The sequence below is a fragment of the Podarcis bocagei genome (genome assembly GCF_964188305.1).
Source record: "Podarcis bocagei genome assembly, chromosome: 11".
NCBI classification, from domain to species: domain Eukaryota; kingdom Metazoa; phylum Chordata; class Lepidosauria; order Squamata; family Lacertidae; genus Podarcis; species Podarcis bocagei.
In genome coordinates this window covers 26,514,456-26,535,193 of record NC_138136.1, presented here as the reverse complement: position 1 = coordinate 26,535,193, position 20,738 = coordinate 26,514,456, and the positions used below count along the sequence as shown (strand labels likewise).

The 20,738-nt window shown below is 43.3% G+C and overlaps 1 long non-coding RNA gene across 1 annotated transcript in view; it reads right to left on the bottom strand.

Annotated features, from left to right (window-relative positions):
- Positions 1-10,372: 10,372 nt before the first annotated feature.
- The window catches only part of LOC308597002, a 33,581-nt gene continuing 23,215 nt past the window's right edge, over positions 10,373-20,738 (bottom strand). Inside the window, exon 4 of the long non-coding RNA XR_014012786.1 lies at positions 10,373-11,752. This is a non-coding gene — a long non-coding RNA (uncharacterized lncRNA). The remainder of the gene's footprint in view (positions 11,753-20,738) is intronic.

Below are 20,738 nucleotides of genomic sequence, written 5' to 3'. Positions count from 1 at the left end.
TATGGCCAAATCATATTTGCAAAATAATGACAGTCCGAAAGCAACCTCTGTCCTCCAAAGTCATATCTCTCTCTCTCTCTCTCTCTCTCTCTCACACACACACACACACACCCACACCCACACACACACATCCCTTCATCAGCCTTCTTCCCTGAGCTGGCGAAAAGAGGTGTATCGCCTTCCAGAACCTTTTGATGGTCTTTCCTTTCCAAGCGTTCTGGCCAGAAGTCTGATTTTTCACAGATAATTCCTCACATTATATGAGTCTTGACTAGTTGGCATCTTTCACAAAGATTTTTTGACAGCATGCAAATGTCAACAAACATTTTAAGGCAAGAAACTGTACAGCCCTTAGGATTGATTCATCTGTTTATGTACGGTATATCAGTTGGCTATTGGATAACTGATGACAGACAGCTTAATCCATTACAAACATTGCATTTGATATTTTAAAAGGCAGCATGAAAATAGTCTGAGACATTTTATTATGATGACCCATTCATGCGTGCAAGCAATTGTTTGTTGCCATCTAGTGATCAGCTTGCATGTGTGAACCAGCCTTGATTGTGAAGATAAACTGAAGTAAAGTAAGAAATATTCTATAATTGTACATATTGACCCAAGTTTTTTATTTTATGGCCACTTCTAGGACTGTATATACACCATACATTGAAAGCACTTTACTTTCCCTTTTTAAAAAATCATGGGAACTGTAGTTTACCACTCACATAGTTACAATTCCCAATACCCTTCAATTGCAGTTCCCAAGATTCTTTGGGGAAAATAATGTGTTTTTGATGTGTGGTGTGTATTGCAGCCCTAGAAATTTGCGGGTGTTTGAAATTGTTGGCATATAATTATTGGATTATTATTTTGGGACGCGGGTGGCGCTGTGGGTAAAACCTCAGTGCCTAGGACTTGCCGATCGCATGGTCGGCGGTTCGAATCCCCGCGGCAGGGTGCGCTCCCGTTGCTCTGTCCCAGTGCCTGCCAACCTAGCAGTTCGAAAGCACCCCTGGGTGCAAGTAGATAAATAGGGACCGCTTACTAGCAGGAAGGTAAACAGCGTTTCCGTGTGTGCTGCGCTGGCTCGCCAGAGCAGCTTTGTCACGCTGGCCACGTGACCCGGAAGTGTCTGCGGACAGTGCTGGCTCCCGGCCTCTAGAGTGAGATGAGCGCACAACCCTAGAGTCTGTCAAGACTGGCCCGTATGGGCAGGGGTACCTTTACCTTTACCTAATTATTGGATTGCAAACAGAGCTAAAGTTAAACATTTTTCAAGCCTAAGCCATAGGCCACAGTCAGAGGCAAATCAGAAATTTGGCAGGGACATGCAGGTGCACACCAGAGCCAAGAAAACCTTGCCGCTCAGACAAAGTCCTAGCTGAAACAGGAAGTCCTTTGTAGAACTTCCTGTTTAGGATGGCCCAATGACCAGCTTGGTGGAGGTCCAAGACCAGAGACTATTTTACTGCTTGGATGCTCTGAGCTCCAGCTCTGAAAGCTAGGTGTGGGGTAGCTGTATATTGAATTTAAGGTTTTCTGTTCTAGCCCAGTAGCTCCTAATAACATCCAACATGGGGCTTGTTTGTACATGCAAGCTAGGCACTTCCATGAGAGCCCTCACATGTATGCGATCAAGTGAGGATATGGTTGCTGGCTGCCATGGGCTGTACAAAGAGAAAAATCAGCCACTGACTCAACCTTTTGCTTTCCAGATTTCAGATAAAAACAGATTCTTTTTATTATTCCTGTCATGCAACCTTCTAAAAATAGAGACTTAACACTCAATGAAAGCAGAATATATCATTCAGTGTAATGATTCTGCTGGGCACCAACACAATAAATCCCCCAGTTAGTTACACTGCGAGTTTGCATAGCCAAGTGATGGCAGAAATCTACCAAACTTTTATTTGCCGAGTCCATTGTTAGTGTTATTACCCACTTTGCTTCTAGGTACTTTATAAAAGCAAACAGTAACTTCTGATGTAGTTAATGATGCACTCCCTGTTCCATGTTAATAAAAGAAGATAGAAAGAAAATTGGAGTTGCTTATTTTGCAAAATAAAAAAACCCCTAGGAGTTCTTGGAAAGGCTTAACTCGAAGGTAGAGTGCATGCAGACAGTAGCAGTGTAGACAAAACTGTGCTCAAACAACCAATGCTTTGACTTGATGTACGGCAGCTTCCTAATCTCATTCCAGAATTGCAATACAATTGTATTATTAAACTACTGAAATTTCAAGACTGTAGAGCCTGTAAAATGTTTATCATATGCTTCTTAGGGGCATTCAGATCTCCCTAATTTTATACCATTAGAATTTTATTTATTCTTTATTATTTCTTTATTATTCCTAATCTACTTGAAAGAGCAGGTCATAACATGCTTAAAATACAAATCTATCTCAGGAAGAAATCCCCCCAGTGATTCAGAGGTGATAAGGTGTTTTCAAACATAACATGAAATGCAATAAATTAAATGCACTCACAGCCCGACTGAGTTTAATCCAATAACTCTTATTTATTGCATTTTTATTTCACCTTTCCTCCTAGGAGTTCAAGGTGGCCTACATGCTTCTGTCTTCACTTTATCCTCATAATAACCCTGTGAGGTAGCAGAATGTGACCGAGTGCTGAGGAAATGTGACCGAGTTGAGGAAAGACCAGTGCATTCTATTTAATATATAGGAACATCTGAAACTTTATGAAAAGGGAGCCTGTTAGGCCTCTTTAGGGAATGGATTCGTGTCCCATCATCTGATACATGCCTGCAGGACTGTGAGATGCAGGAATGGCTGCAGCGAGATACAGATGTTTCTTTTAAGGCATTAGGCAAGATGCTAGGGGACATGACTCTTACACTGCATTTAATTATATGCAAAGGTCCCTTTATATCTCTAAAGCCATTCCGCTTTCCACTGCATTCCTGGGAGATTAGAACAGAGTTTCAAAGATTCTACCCCATCTTTCACAGCAATCAAAAGAAATTAGACTATATGAAGGTTAGATCAATCCATACACCATAATGGCTAATACTTCCTGAGTCATTGTCATGTCACTACTTCTAGGAAGACCATTGATCACAATTGAGAGCCTAATCCCTTCCTCGCTGAAATCAATAAGAAAGTCTGCCCTAAAGCCAATTTTATTGTACCTTAATCCTTCTAGCTGGTATGAAACCATTAAACTTTCTGCCTGCTTCATCATTTTGCCCACGGATAATGGAAGTGTCTTTATATTTGTAGCCCACAGGGAATATCCAAGGGATTTGGAAAATCAGAAATTTAGCAAATGGGGCGAGCATTGTTTGAATAAGTTTATACTACAAAAGAACTACAATGCACAACATCCTCTCTCTCCAGCAGAGCAGATTCTAATGAGTGTTGGACTAATAAGGTGTACCTAAAGGAGTCCTACTGTGCAGCGTAATTAATTAACAATGGTGAGCTCACCACCACAATTACAAAATGCCATTTTTGCAGTAATCCAGAATGGAGGTTTACAGGCATCCCTGTCTGATCACAATCCAGCATCCACTCATACTGAGGAGCTAAAGGAACTCAGCTGTCCATTCCTCCAGATCACAACGCCTCTGCACTACAGCTTGCAGCTCTAAAGGAGCTGTTGCTTTAGCAGTGAAGCAGCGCTGACTGAGAGCATACAGAGTAGGAGTAGGACCAGCCAGTGGGGTACCCTTCAGATGTAGAAGACCCAGTTCCCATCCTTCCCAACCAGCATGTCCAGTGATCAATCATGATGGGGCTTGTCACCCACCACTTCTGGAGCTGCCACCTTTTCCAGACTCCAAGTCAGGCTCTAATCCAGGTAAATTGTTACCTATTGTTTTCCCAATCTCCCTAGGAGCCCCACACTGTCATAGCCCTGTCCCAAGCAACAGAGTGCAGAGCTGGGTGGAATGTGAGGCCAAACAGACAGGAGATAGGAGATAAGGGTCTCTGAGATACACTAGCCTCAAAGCCCAGTACACATGCAAAGTCCAGTCTGTTCCAAGGGTTGGGCAACCAGCAATCCACATAGTCAGACGATCTAGGGGGTCAAAGAATCTACGATTACAAAGCCAAAGGTCCATATGGAGAGCAAGATGCACAAGGTAGGGCAATAAACCACATGAGTTGTTTCCAGCATCTGACCGCTGCCAAAAGCCCTGTTTAAGAAGGTTGAAGCCAGCTGGTTCTCATCAGTGCCTTCTCCTCTGTGTCCTTGAAGACTGACCAGCTGCAGGTGGAGTCACTCCATGTTCTCTCCGTTCAGGCTGCAAGGGAAGCTGACTCCTGGCCCTTGACACATGCCCGACTAGCTGGGCAATTTGCCAGTGGCTGTGAAGTGCCTGCTTGTCTTCCCTGATCCAGTGGCTCTGGTAGCAGTGGCGTGGATGGGACCATGAACCCAGGAGACCTTCAGCACTGGACAGAGATGTCTGGATTCATCAGCTCATCTACTCTTCCAGCTTTTCCTCCAGCAACTGGGGAGTACAGAAGCATGACATCCAGTTAACTTGTATTGGCCATTTGTTCAGACACAATGCATTCACAAGGCTGGGATGCATGTGAATGTCTTTTGTGAGACAATTGTAAAAGATGGTGTGATGCTGTCTTTGGGGTGTCTCTGTCAGCTTGAGTGATAGCTATGAATCCTCCCCAAGAGATGCAAGGTCTAAATGATAGACCACAAGCCTTTCTCATATGAGAAAGGGCTCAATCATGAGTGAGACAGAGTAACAGGCACACTTGGGGGTGTAATATCCGTAATCCTCTGCATGTTTTCTTGGATCTAAATTCCATTGAAGTAAAGGAATAAAGATGGATTGGGTTGTGCTCTTACATTATATTATAATGATTGCCAAAATGGCCTCTAAGCAGTTTGCAAGTACAGTCATACCTTGGATCCCAAATGCCCTGGAACTTGGACATTTTGGCTCCCAAACACTGCAAACCCAGAAGTGATTGTTCCAGTTTGCAAATGTTCCTTTGGAACCCAAACGTCCAATGGGACTTCCACAGCTTCTGATTGGCTGCAGGAGTTTCCTGCAGCCAATCAGAAGCCACAATTTGGATTTTGGACATTTTGGAAGTCGAACGGACTTCCGGAATGGATTCCATTCACCTTCCAAGGTACAACTGTACAAAATAAATCTAAAAATAGCCATACATAATTTAAATATTCAATGAAACAATTCCACCACAACATTAAAAACACCCCTAACAAATTATGATTATGCTTTATGTGTTTCCATCAAGATACGTGCCTAGGTCTCTCAAGAGCTGCTGGAGCTAGTCAGAAGTAACATTAGAAGAAGAAAAAAAGTGTCTCAGTTTCATCTGTCTCTTCAAACTAGGCAGCCAGGAGCACAAAGAGACTACTGAAAGTAATGAGGTAGGAATCAATCACTTTCTGTGATTTTTCCAAAGTACAAAGTGAAATGATGCTTGACTACAGCATCCTTGGGCTAGGAAGGACCTCATGACCATACTGTGACCACCATGAGTCACAGTAGGGTCTGAGTAGACAGTAGGCAGACTGGTTGAAATAGGGGTTTTGACTCAGTGTGCAGCAGCTCCTTTTGGAACGAACTGCTTTTTACATGAGAATTCAAAGATGGCATATTTCAAAGATTATATAGGTTCAAAGATTATGTTGCTGCCAGTGTCTCCATTCCTGTACCCTTTCTACAACTTTGCCCCATAACAAAATCTTAAGATATAAGAAAGCCCATACACAAAAGAATGTATAGTCAGATACTATCCTTGGGAAAGGTGAATGCCCTCAGGTGAAAGGATTACAGTCCTAGTGCTTTGTAACCCTATGTTCTGTCATGGCGTATCATCTTATTATTCATACTCCTGTGTGATCTCTCTTGATCTTTTGTTCCACCTTATCTGACATTGCCCCCTTGCAGAATGTTGCCATTCTCATCTATATTATTGTGCGCCCACACACACACAAAATCCAGCACCCTCTTTCAGCCATGAAGGGAAAGTAAGCCTTTCAATAAGATTATTGTCAGACAGAGGTTATAATGGGTGTTCTTAAAAACGAAATTAAATCCATAGCTAAAACTCATAGCTAAAAAAAGATATGTACACAAGAAGAAGCAGGTTTGTTGGCTTATTTATTTGCAATGATTTCTGCTCCTTTCCTCAACTCTGAAAGAGCTGCGAGAGTGGCAAACCATTAAACCCAGCAATTTGCAATCTCATTAAAACAATACATTTCTTTCATTGCATAAAATGGAACATTATGCAGCGTTAGTGACAGTGGCAAGATGGAACAATGTTGGAATGTCTGAAGTCTTCACTTAGTGCTGAAAATAAGTAGCATTTGAAGAGTGCTTTCAAGTGTTCAAAGTGTTCCATATAGGTTATCCAGGTGCCATCCTTAAAACAACCCTATAAATAAGGTGTGCCAGTTTTATGCACCCATAATGCAGTTGTGGGAGGTGAGGCCAAGAGAGAGTGCCATGCCTAAAGCCACCTGAATTCACAGCAGAGGAAAGATGCAAGTTCCCTGTTTCAAAGCCCAGTCCCTTCTTCGCTATGCTACACAAGCCCTCTGATAACAGTGGGTCAGTGAGTCATTGCCAAGAAAACCCCTGAGTATTTTTTTAAAAAAACACCACCTGTGGGGGTCCCATGTCTGGCAGATATAAGTCTCTCACCAAAGAACTTGCCAGCGAGGCAGGGCCTCAGATGCAACACAGCCCCAAAAACCAAGGTCAAGCACAGAGAATCAGGCCAGGTCCAAACATTATCCAGGGGGCAGTCAGACAACAGTCCACCATCTATAGCACAGGGAAGTCGGAAACATACAATGCAGCTAGGAGCAGGAGCTAACATGAGGAGCAAGAAGCCAGAGATATTGTTTCCATCAAGCAGGAAGGCTCAAGAGAGAGAGCTTATATACAGTGGTACATCGGGTTAAGAACTTAATTCGTTCCGTAGGTCCATTCTTAACCCGAAACTGTTCTTAACCTGAAGCACCACTTTAGCTAATGGGGCCTCCTGCTGCCACCGCACCACCGCTGCCTGATTTCTGTTCTCATCCTGAAGCAAAGTTCTTAACCCGAGGTAATATTTCTGGGTTAGCGGAGTCTGTAACCTGAAGCGTATGTAACCTGAGGTACCACTGTGCTCTGGTCTCCTAGACCACTCCCTGACCAAGGCTGATGATAGTGAAGGGGCATAGGCGCCGACTCCATGGGGCCTGAGGGGGCCCGAGCCCCCTCAAAAATTCGTTTGGGGGGGCTCAGCCCCCCCAATAATCTCGGGCACCCCTCCAGCAGAGCGCCACCGCCGCCCCTCCCCCAGCCCAAAATGCACAGGGTCGGGCTGCATGCCTCCTGCCCTCCCTCCCGAGCAAAAGCTCCACCCAATTTCCTTCGGAGCTGATTAATAGGCGCAGCACGCTCTCCCCTATTCGCTCACGAGGAGGCGGTGCCACTTTATCTGCATATTCATGAGCTTATTTATTATTCATGAGCTTTCGCGGGCTCCCCCAATATTTTTTATAAGGCGGCGCCCCTGTGAAGGGGTTTTAGTTATCACTTACTCATGAACAGTATGACAAGTCTGGGTCTGCAGAAGCATACTCTGTCATTTTTTCAGCCTGTATCTGAATGTCCTGGTGCTACCTCCCCATTCCCTGACAGCTCCATAGTTTCTTCACCAAGTCTCAACTGAGAAGGACTTTCAAGGGGGTGTTTGGCAGTGTTTTCAGGGGATCCTGCCTGTTCCTCAAGGTCTTTGGCCTGTATGGGGTGTGCTTCATTGCTTCATTCCCTGAGAACTCTGTGTTTGGTACAAAGACAAGGCTAGGCATGACACCACCACCAAAAAGGCCCTTTATCAGGTCTCCATTTCCTTAGCCAAAATGGTGAGGGAAATCACAGAAGAGTCACAGAAGACAATCTCTTTGGTTCTGCTGGAAGGATATGATTTCCCACCATTGTGGTGCTGGGGGATTTCTTCAACAAACATGGGTGCTATGTTTGCTAAACCTGTGGCTCTCCAGTTGTTGTTGGACTGCAACACACCCCTGACAAGTGATCACACTAGCTGAAGATGATGGGACTTAAAGTTCAGCAACTTCCATGTGGGGCCACAGGTTAGCCACCCCTGCACAAAACTCTTCCGTGTACTTGGTGATAGTGTAACAGTTATCAAGTTACTATTTGATCCTGAATTGTTAGGCATATAATTAAAGTTTCGCAAGTAAACCTGAAAAATGATGAATTCTTAACATGGCTGTCAGGTGAGCAGCCGTTGGTTTTTCCCTTTTGAAAAATGTATTTTTGAAAAGTAGATTCATGGGAGCGTGCAAAGCCAATGACCTTGTCATAAAATATTATGAGCATCCCAAATAATGGTAAATTCCATTTGAGTTCCATTATATCCTGAACAGACTCGACCCTGCTTGTCAGTTTGACGTATGTAATGACAGTGCAGTTGGCAATTAACGAAGAAGTTTCAACCCAGGCATGGCATTTGGGGCGATAGAAAACTGTGGTTCAGCAGAAGGCAAAAATCTTGCTCTGAATTAGTGGGGTCTAGTTGTGAAAAGTAGTTGAGGCCCCTTCCTATCTGAAAAATGTGTAATCAGAGATGCAATTTTGTTTTCTCTGTATTTTCAACAGGGATGGAGGGACCTTGATAATAAAGCTACAGTATATGGTTGAAAGGATTCAAAGGGGAGATCCTCATCTCTATTTTTTTTTTTTTAAGGATTCTTCTTTTGTGGAACTGGATCTAGCTGATGCCTATTTGAGTGTTATCCGAAGTCTGAACATAGGGCAGGCCCACACCATACACTTAAATGCACATTAAATGCACAAGGAGCACATAGCTTCCTTCAAAGAATCTTGGGAACTGCAGTTTGTTAAGGGGTGCTGGGAACTCTCACTTTGTGAAGGGAAAACTACAGTTCCCATGATTCCCAAGAGTCATGTACATTCAGATGTGCCACACCAGTTAGTCCATCTTTGAACTGACTCTCTCATTCAGGACTGACACATATCTTTTTCCTCCTTCCCTGCTGCTTTTGTATATTGCTGGTTTGTATTAGACACAGGTGACACTGTGGGTTAAACCACAGAGCCTAGGGCTTGCCGATCAGAAGGTTGGTGGTTCGAATCCCCACAACGGGGTGAGCTCCCGTTGCTCGGTCCCTGCTCCTGCCAACCTAGCAGTTTGAAAGCACATCAAAGTGCAAGTAGATAAATAGGTACCACTCCAGCGGGAAGGTAAACGGCGTTTCCATGCACTGCTCTGGTTCACCAGAAGTGGCTTAGTCATGCTGGTCACATGACCCGGAAGCTGTCTGCGGACAAATGACGGCTTCCTCCGCCTATAGAGCGAGATGAGCGCGCAACCCCAGAGTCATCCATGACTGGACCTAATGGTCAGGGGTCCCTTTACCTTTAATAGACTCACCCACCCAAACCCCTTCAAGCTGCGAGCAGCCCATGTCAGAACCAAGCAAAAGCAAGTAAGTTCAAGAGGGTGGCATGAAGGGTATGTTCAGTGGAAGTTCAGTGAATATTTTGCCATGCATGTGATCAGAGTGCACACAACATTTTAACTACAGGCTCATTGCATGTCATGATGCAAGGAACTGTGATTTGTCCCTGGCTCCTTGCAAAATATTGTTATACGTTTTTGGGGGGAGTATCCCCTCCCCAAACCCAATAAATTAATGAATCCCAGAATCTAGCAAATATTTGGGATATGAATGTGAAAGACAGGCTGCAGAACTGTGCCAGACAAGGAATTCCTGGGCCAGATGGTACAAACCAGTCTGCCCAGGCTAGTTGAGAACAAAAACATTAACAGACAAAGGTGTTGTTCTGCACCCCTTCCATTATAGACCTCACTCTTCCCAACAGAAACACAACCCCAGGTAGGAGGCTATAACCCCTGGATTCTCGCACAGCCACTTGACAGAGATTTGGGTGGCATGTAACAATATATACACTTTGTCATGTTGCAAAGTAGGTACAGAAATAGCTTATTCGATGAATTTGGGGGTTTCTGTTTACAAAAGTGCAATACTTTTATACTTATTTTATAAAGCTACATTATACACTTGTCTGAGAAATAATTCCCGATTATGAGTGTATTTGTAAATGATTGTTTCTCACCTTGAGTCACACCCTAAAATTGTATTACACATAAAACGAATGCTTCTGCTTCCTTCAGGACTGCATTTGATTTACAATCTTACATAAAACTGGAAACTCGTTTTACTGGAAGTAAATGTCATTGTTTGAGCTTGCCAGAAAGCATAATTTGTAAATATGAATGTATTGTAAATGCATTTAAATTTGACTTTACATTCACAAAATAGAGCCCCTCGGTGGATGAACATAAAAGTTAAAAACATGAACTAATCCTTTATTGGAAGAGATTGCCAACATCTATCTGAACTAACAAATGGAAATCTGAAAATACCTCTTTGAGGCATATGATGTGGGCATGTCCTGCAGTGGTTTTTTTTTAGTCACCATGGGTGTTCTGTAAATAGGCAAGAGTAGCTGCTTTGTTTTGAATGATCCTGCCTGTCTAGGGAAAGGAGATGCCATCCCTGTAGAACCTTGACATTAGCGCTCAGTAGGGTCTGAAGAAGCACCAGTGTCCTTTCAGTCCACATCTGAACAACTGCTGATCCACTAACGTAAGCATAAGCTACCATTCCCATATGGCAGCCCACATATAATTCCCTGCCTGCCTGGGACAATAAAAACAAGTAAACTGTCAAACCCCTGGCAGGCCACCTTAAGTATGTAACTGGATTTCTGGGTTTGGCTTGAAGGGTCACAGGCTGAATCAGACTTGCACATCTTATCTATGTATAGTTCTATTGTTCCTGGATCTCCTGAAGCATAAGTAACTGATAACAGACATAGATTGAAAACTGAGAAAAACATTTTGTTGTTTTGTACAGTACTTTTGATTCTCCACACTAGCAGAGATGAGTTTCCCATTCTGGCATTTTCAGAAGTTTGCATTCTGGACCAGTTTTTACTTAGCTCTGAAGACATTAAACACTTATTCATTACGTACTTCTTACAGAAGACTTGCTATATTGCCTGTTGCATAGTTTCCCTTGCTTTTCAGTCTTGCAATTCCTCGTTAAACTGATATAACCAGAGCTCCCTATTGTTGTCATATCAACACCTAGAGCTTTTGTCCAAACAAAATTCAAGGTCTTAGCCATTGCGTTTAGTTCGTGCCGTAAATCTTCAGCCTGATGCTCTTGGAAACTCCTTGTTTACTTGCACTTTTGGTCTCGCTCTTCATTATCTTGACACATTCTCTCTGCAGCTTATTATTATTATACTTGAGTCTGCATATTTTTATGCCAACAAACCGTGTGTGCAAACGCAGCAGCTTCAATTCCTTGACCTTCATTGATTATGTTAACTTGCGTTGCTCTTGGAAACCTTCCCAGTTTGCAAATTGGACAAGGTTAGCCAGCTGCTCATACCCTGTTCCTGTATCTTGCTATTTACATAGCGCTGGCCACTGAAGATGCTCAGCTATTTGCTTGTGACATAGAACACAAATCTCCAGTTGACGGAGGCAGAGTAGGCCAGGCCATTGCAGCAGCTCCAAACCACTTCAGTGTAAAAAAAGGAAAGAGACCAGATATAATGAAAGCTCTACTTGTAATACAAACCAACAGTGGCTGCTGGTGCCACTTCACTAGGCTTTCTCCCACGTGGCAAGCCGCCAGCCAATCTGTAAAAAAGAAAAACAGAAATGTGGGCTAGGAACGGACAAGACCGTCATTTTCATTCTCTCTCACTTTCTCGTTTGTCCAGTCTTCAGTTCACCACACTTCTACATCAGTTTGCAATATTTACCTAATTAAAATAAAAATGCCCATGAAAACAAATCAGCATTTTAGTGTGCATTTCTCTTGATATACATATTTTATGTGCTATTTTGCCTAGGGTGGCCATATTTGAAACAGTGAAAAATTGTTTGGGGGGGTGGGGGAGCAAAATTGTTGAGCTTTTTCTAGTTCTGCCCCAATCTTTGAGCTGTTTTTATGTTAAATCGTCAAAAACGACACAGCCGACATGGGCTGCCATACGTCCAGATTTTCCCGGACATTTTTGCTGATTTCCGCTTGGACACTGCTGCTGACACCAGTATTCCAGATATGTCCTGGAAATCCCAGGTGTATGGCGACCTGAATTTTGCCTAAGTTATACACATTTGAAAGAACTCCCCACCATACAATGCATTCTTGTGTGTTATTTTCACCATTATAGGCATTTTCCTATGCACACTTTCTCCTAATACACACAGTTTTTGGCAGGAGAACTGCACTGTATAATCTGGAGAAGTATAATTTTAGAAGAATAGCTTCATTTTGAGACATGTATAGTTTGGGGAAGTACATATTATATATAGGTTTGCATTTAAATGCAACCTGAAAGGAATTCCCCCCCCCCAACCCTAACGTTAACATACTGTACGATCTAGATAACCTTCCTTCTGCCTCTAACAGTAGAGGTAGAATATAGCCTTCACGTAACCAAAGCTGCTAGTTGCTAACCTGAGGCTCTCCCTTAGGGTTGTCATATGTCCAGGAAAACCTGGACATGTCCTCTTTTGGAGGGCCAACATGCCCATCTGGGCAGATTTTTACATTTTAAAGGAAATGTCTGGGGTTTTTTTGCTCCAGCTCAAGGTTTAAGGCTTAGGATGTTCTGCATGCTGTGACTGCTGCCAGCCCAAGCCTGAGAAAGAGGCAGGAGGGCAGGGCACCCCTTTCTCTGGCTTGGACTGGCAGTGGCCCATACTGTCCTCTTTTTTGCTCTTCAAGATATGGCAAACCTACACTCCCTACACCTTTCAGTCTGCAGATATGATGCTGTTGTGATATCTTCTATTCCCCCCCAGGGCCTTTGGTGCTCTTTCGCCTGCCTACTGTCATAAGCAGGAAACCAGATGTGCTACAAAGCAGTGGGAGGAAGGGGGAGAAACCAATGGACAAAAAATTATGGCCACTTAAAAGAGTCTGTGAACAAAAAATGCCAATTTTCCGGCTGAAGGAGGATGAATTTGCAGTTTTATGAGAATTTACACCTCCCGATTCAATCACTTTGACATTCTGATTTAGTTTTTGATTATACATCTCTGACATACATTACTGAGGATTCTACACTGCTGACAGTTAATATCAGGACTTGTATTTAGAAGGACAGGATATTGATACCATGCTGTCAGGAGGGAGTAAGCTGACAAGGCAATGAAAAATACAGAGGATGTTACCAGCTTTAAGGCTGCTACTTTCTCATGTGTGCCCCTTGTTGGATATAACTTTGTTTTCAGTCAGTTCTGTGGGGCTCTGCAGATCAGAACGATATATATGCAAGCAGCTGACTATATATGAAATTGGAATTTGCAAACCTTCTACTGGGTGCAGCCAAGCTAAAAAGCCCAGGGTGGAATAAAATGAAGTTAATTCTTACATGCCAAATAAGCATCTTCAGTTTACAATGGGAAAAAAATGCCCAATAGAAATGACTTGAAACAAACATATATAAACCCTGAATATATTAACATTTTGGGGTTTATGTTATATAAGCATTCACCCAAAGAGTCACAATCTTATTCCAAATTAGTACAATTCAGAAGTATGTGCCTGTAGCTGTTCTGATCTCTCCTAAAAAGGGAGAGGAGGTATTGTATCCCCCCCCTAATTATTTTGTGCTTTCATCCTGTATTTTTATATTTTGAACTGCCCTGAGCAGAGGTGACATCTTCTCCAGTTGATTGAAGGGGCCCAATGCAACATCCTGACATCAGTCGTGTGACATCATGAGGATTGGATGGGGTGGAGTCAATGCCCTCTGAGCAACCACCTCAAAAACACATGGTGGGGGTCGACGTTGTCTTGGTCTATAGGAGCAGGTGCTGATGTCACTGGGATCTTCAGGCGAAGGGTGGTATATATATATAATAAATAATAACAAAATAAAAACCCATGAGGCAAAGCACCTCAGATAGCACCTCAAAATGCAACTCTTGCTCCAACAAAAGTGGGAATTGACTAAGTCTTTATAAATCCCTCTGCTCATATTGCTGCCGCCGCTTCTCAAAGGCCAGCTTCTCTTTTTTTTATAAGATATTTATTAAAGTTTCACAAATTATATAATCAAACACAACAATACAAACAAACACAAGAAAAAACAAGTATAATTTCAAATCCTTATTTTCTTAAAACTTACTTCACCGACCTCCTCATTCCTCCCCTTTCTGCATTCCAATTTCAAATATTTAGTTCAGCAAATCCTCACCCTTAATTTTATCTAATTGTTAACCTTTCTTTTCTTTTAACTTAATCTTTACAGCTGTAATCCACTTAATTTCTAAAGCCGCATCATTTTAACACTCATTAATTTTACAATGTTTCTTAAGATAGTTCTTAAATTTCTTCCAATCTTCTTCCGCCGTCTCTTTTCCCTGGTCTCGGATTCTGCCAGTCATTTCTGCCAATCCCATATAGTCTATCACCTTCATCTGCCATTCTTCCAAGGTGGGTAGATCTTGTGTCTTCGAATACTTTGCGATGAGTATTCTTGCTGCTGTTGTAGCATACATAAAGAATGTTCTGTCTTTCTTTGGCACCAATTGGCCGACAATGCCCAGGAGAAAGGCCTCTGGTTTCTTAAGGAAGGTATATTTAAATACCTTTTTCATTTCATTGTATATCATTTCCCAGAAAGCCTTAATCTTTGGGCATGTCCACCAAAGTGAAAAAAGTACCTTCAGTTTCTTTACATTTCCAACATTTATTATCAGACAAGTGGTAAATTTTTGCAAGCTTGACTGGGGTCATGTACCACCTATAAATCATTTTCAAAATATTTTCCTTTAAGGCATTACATGCCGTAAATTTCATACCGGTGGTCCACAACTGTTCCCAGTCAGCAAACATAATGTTATGACCAATATCTTGTGCCCATTTAATCATAGCTGATTTCACTGTTTCATCTTGTGTATTCCATTTCAACAGCAAGTTATACATTCTTGACAAATTTCAAAGGCCCAGCTTCTCTGCCTTCTCACCTAGCGTGCTCCTTGCTCTGCTGGGCGGTTTTTGTGGAGAGGGAGCTGATAGGCTCCGTGGATGCCTTAGACTTGGAGCAAGACAGGGCTCAGGTTCAGGTACAGAGGTTCCTGACTGTCAGCCTTGGGATCACTGCCAGGCCCCTGGTTTTCTTCCACAGCTGGCAGTACAGCAGGCCCAGACTTCACCAGCTCATCCTCCATCTCTGAGTATTTATCACCACTCTAGTCTGGCGCCATTATTATTAGTTCCATTTTAAAATAGCACATGGGACAGTGGTGAAGAAGCTATGGCCTTCCTGTCATTGTTGAACTACAACTCCCATCAGCCCTGACCATGGGCTATGTTGGCCAGGGATTATGGGAGGGGTGGGAAGTCCAAAGCTTTCCCACCCCTGCCCCATGTGCTTTTTTAAAACCATCAGTAACAAGCAGTGAACCAGGGACCTTCTGCTTACAAAGCATGTTACAAAGTGACCTTTGGCTCCTCCCAAAATATTACATCACTCATGCCATTCAGATGACAATTATTCCCACAGTTAGGCTAGATACAAAAACATTACACCAGCTCTTAGGCCACAATAATGTGGCACATTTCCTGGATCTCATCTCAAACCAAAGGATTTTGGGGCTAAAGGGAGCCATTTCTAGATGTTCCTTACTCTAACAGAATTCAGAAGGCTCTTGCATACTTGCAAGACTCTCACAACTAGGTCTGAACTCCAAAATAGGTTCTATTTATAACACAAGCTCTCTTTGATTGGGAATCAGAGTTCCAGGCAATTAGCTAGCAGAGTTTTAAATTAGTTGAGATCAATGAGAGTGATGGATATTTTGCATATCTGAAAACTAAGCAACTATTTAGACACCTAAATTGGGTGATCTTGTGCATAGTTATCCTTGAGTTACTGCCACTTAAATCAACATGACTTAAGGGTTCCTAATTGAATGCAGGACTGTTGTTTGCAGGTGCAACCCAAAGAAAGTTAGGGATGCTTAATTCTCGTTGATTTCAGCGTGACTAAAAGTTAGCTTAGGCTGAAAGGCATTCCTAAGGTTTAAGCAGAGGTAGCAACTGAAATCCAAGATCCACCGGGGTGAGCAAGTTAGGATCCAGTGGGTCTCCAGCTCAGCCAGTTGAGTTCTGGTTCAGCCAGGCTACACGTCCATAAGTCCCCAACCTGAACTCAGCTGGAGATATGCCATGTAACTCCTCCATCCTGGCTGAGTCTTACACTGATGTAAGCCCTGAAAAATGGACATTCTGGGGGAGTGGGGCCGGGCAGGCAGGACCATATACTCAACTCCATTCAGCTCAGTCATGTGTGACCTGACAACCCACTGGCCCAAAGGTGGTGTAATTCAGACCACATTTTTAATGGGGGGGGGAATGGGCCCAGGTTCACCTCCGCACACAACTCTGAAAGAGCACTCAGGATCCAGCATAATTTACAGCCAATGTTCAGCTTATTTCAGTTCCACAGTGCAGCTCCTCATGTAGATGATGCAGGGAATTTGCACTCAGGAGACAGATTTCAGGGCACTCGGTGGAAGGCATTTTGCACCTGGGGAATACTCTCCACAAACACAAGGTCCACCATGAAGTCCAGGAAGGGAGAATGACACCTGCTACTGGAGGACTGGGAGATATGGTGAGCTCCTCAGCAAGTCCCCTGTGGCCAGGTAGGGCAAACCCAGGAACATTTTCTGGAGCACCTTGTTCCTTTGGGCTTGGACCTGGGCTTGCTTCAGGCAGAGCTCCTTAATGACTTCCCTGTCTAGTTGGAAGAACTGATTCCAAGTCAGCCAGAGTAAGCTTTCGGAAGTGGGCAGGTGTGTTGTGATGCCTCCACACCCTGTGCTGCGCTTGTAGCAACAGGTAGTCCCCATTCCAGTGGTGATGCTAGCTGAGCTGGCTCTCTGTGTTTTGATGGCTTTCCCGCCTTTTCTCTCTGTGCCAGGTTGAGGTCGGTTCAGTCAGCGTTTGCCCCTCCCAGTGGGGTTTGAGCCAGGCATACTTTTTTTAAAAGGTAAAAGACCCCTGACTGTTAAGTCCAGTCGCAGTTGACTCTGGGGTTACGGCACTCATCTCGCTTTACAGGCCAAGGAAGCCGGCGTTTGTCCGCAGTTTTTCTGGGTCATGTGGCCAGCATGACTAAGCCGCTTCTGGTGTAACGGAACACCGAAACCAGAGCAGCGCACAGAAACACTGTTTACCTTCCCGTCGGAGTGGTACCTATTTATCTACTTGTACTTTTTGGTGTGCTTTCGAACTGCTAGGTTGGCTGGAGTTGGGACCGAGCAACAGGAGCTCACCCCGTCGCCGGGATTCAAACAGCTGACCTTCTGATCGGCAAGCCTAAGAGGCTCAGTGGTTACACTGGTTTAACTTAAGCTGCCATAATTTACTTTGCCTTCCCATAATTAGGTTTGTTCCTTAAGCAGCTATGTGAAAATTTGCTTACTATGTGACTTGATGGCTTCAAAGTAAATGTTCAGGACATCAGGCCTCTATAAATAAATAAATTTTTGACATTCCTGATCTGATATTATTGTTGCTGGTTGCTTATCACTTCTTGGACTTTTATATGTATAATTACTATACATTGCATTTTCCTTTCTTCCTTCTTCTTTTTGTTTTCCGCTGTGTTGTATAGCAGTTATATACCTTCTAAATAAATTAAATAATAGCATACTAGTCATACCATGATGTTTCAGAATTTCTCAAAAGGGGAAGGCTAGTTTTGAAAAGTGTCAGTTATCCAGTCTCATAAAGCCTTGTTTTGAATAAAAAGATGACCAGTCAGAAAATAAAAGCATAGGCTTGGTTAAAAAGATATGCACAAATGGAAATGTATCTTGGGCTTGGAGATTCCACTGCTAACACAACTCCACATTGGTATTTGTACCTGTAAATCAGTTTTGCAATTTTGGGAGAGGGGAGACTGTGGCACTGGGGAGTGGGCAGGCTGGCGAGGCCCCCTAGATTTAGAGGCCCAAGTTATCCTGCCCTCACATGAAGCCTTGGGTTTGCAATTTTGGGAGAGGGGAGACTGCCTGCTGGGGAGCGGGCTGGCTGGCAAGGCCCCCTAGATTTAGAGGCCCCAGGCTTCAGCCTACTTAGTCTATACATAAATCCAGCACTGGGAATACCACACCTCCTTCTGTGATGTATGTTTGATGTTTTTAGGGTGGTCTTTGGCTAAGGGGTTGGGCAATGTCAAAAGTCTTTAAATGTTCTTGCACACCATTGTTCGGGGTCTCTCCCTCCTTGCAAAGTGGGAGGGAACTCTGTTGCAACTCTGTTTCCACTGAATCCTGCCTCCATCCATTCTTCTCGGACCGATCATGGACTTAAGGGACTCAGAGTTCCATGTGGAGTTGGGCAGCAAAAGCCAACGCCCCCCTTTTTTTACATCAATTGCTTCTGGGAAGGATAGAGTAGAGTAGATGGTAGCTCCCCCCTCCCCCCAGTGGCACCCTAGTAAAGAAGAGTGATTGCAGGACTGGTGGTCGAAGCCAGTATAAAAACCCGTGATTCATCTGAGAAACTTTTACCAGAGTATGGGGGCTATAGATGGAGGAATCAGTTATTCCTCCAAAACCCTGGAAGTGGAAGTGTCTTCTGCAAATGCAGCTGTAACTTGGGGTCCAAGCAGCAAGAAAAAGACACATCACAGTTATTATAATAAAAAAATGTGAGTAAAACTTTGAGGAATCTTTATTTTGAAGAAAGAGAGGATAATAAAAATAAGATGTTTGGAAGAGCAATCATATGGAAGATTTAATCTTTAAAAGTTTATATTGCATCTTTTAAAATAAATCAAATACGCAGAGCTGTGGCAAAGAGAGACATTTGCAATTTAATGAAAAAAGATTACAAGGATAAATGGCTTCATGCAACTAAATGCTCTATTTCTTATCTAGCCAAGAAAATGCAAGCCAAATTTGTCATTGCTATTAAAAGCAAAACAATTCCTGACAAATTTATAATATGTGCAACATAGACGTTCTATATTAATTTTCCCAATGTTTGCATATAACAATATATGAGTAATCATCAATCTGCCACATTAGTATATGCATTTCAGTGTGCTCAGTCTCAGCAATGAGTCTCACTGAGTGTCTTGAGTCAGAGAATAAGATGATTCTAAACACATGCTTTTGAATTTGTGCATGCTTCCATTTTTGCAGGTGTATCTGAATTTGCTGCATCCCATGGCTGCAGAAGAGCACCATGCAAGGAATAGCCTCAGATGGCACACCAAAGTTAGTCACACCTATACATGGTTTTATTGAAACACATGGCAGTCAAAACGGCTGGGCTAGTCAAAGATGTTTAAGATTTAAGCATACGAGGGTGGCGCTGTGGATTAAACCACAGAACCTAAGACTTGCCAGTCAGAAGGCTGGCAGTTCAAATCCCCGCAACGGGGTGAGCTCCCGTTACTCAGTCCCTGCTCCTGCCAACCTAGCAGTTCGAAAGCACTCAAAGTGCAAGTAGATAAATAGGTACTGCTACGGCGGGAAGGTAAACGGCGTTTCCGTGCGCTGCTCTGGTTTCGCCAGAAGCGGCTTAGTCATGCTGGCCACATGACCGGAAGCTGTAAGCCGGCTCTCTCGGCCAGTAAAGCGAGATGAGCGCCGCAACCCCAGAGTCGGTCACGACTGGACCCAATGGTCAGGGGTCCCTTTACCTTTACCTTTAAGTAATACCCAACCCAAAGGAGCTCAAATAAGTTGGCATGAGACCTTGGTTTTGTTTGTGCTGGATACTTGGCAGTTCTGGTGAAAGGAACGCCACCTCTATTCAAATGGATGAGGCAGGGCTCATACGACAACAAATATATGGGCTTTTTGTGATAGTATTCACTAGTACTGAGTACTTTTACCTTCACATCTCTCCCCCCCCCCCATTTTGCTGCCTATGGCAGGCATTTTGTGCTGCACCCATGGCACATCTCTCCAGATGTGAGTACCGGCACCTCAGTTTTACCCACCCACCCGCACCAAAAGCACTGCTGGATACGAAAGGGCTCTGGACTGCTAGAGGAGCTTTGTCAAAATATTCCTACGCTGTTTGGATTCCAAAGCTATGGCTACTGTAGGGATGGGAGCATGTATGGGATGTGACGGACCTCTCCTGCTGGTACAAAACAAACAAACCCTAGGAGCGAGCACTTGAAAATATTTAGTTAGTTTTGTTTTTGCTTCCAAGAGATGCCTTCGTGTGGTTTCACATTATTTGTCACCATCATGGAACTGAAGAGTTGAAAGGGGCCCTGAGCATTATCCATTCTACCCCAACCCCTTACAATGCAACAATATGCAGCTGTCTCATATGGGGATCAAACTTGCCACCTTGGCATCATCAGCACCATGCTCTAGCCAACTAAGCTATGTAGGCTAATGTAGTTTCATTTAGGCTTTACCATTATTTCAGTGGAAATCCGGCTTGTGTCCTATTATCTGTAACTATGGCATTGTTCATCCAAATGGCATGTTTTCAGACATTCTACTCTTCCTTGAGGCCATTAGACTTGATACATTCCAGACAGATTTACAACAAAATAGAGTAAGTGCTCTGAAGATACATAGCTACAAAAAATACAGAATAAAAACACCCAGTCATTGGTGCTGC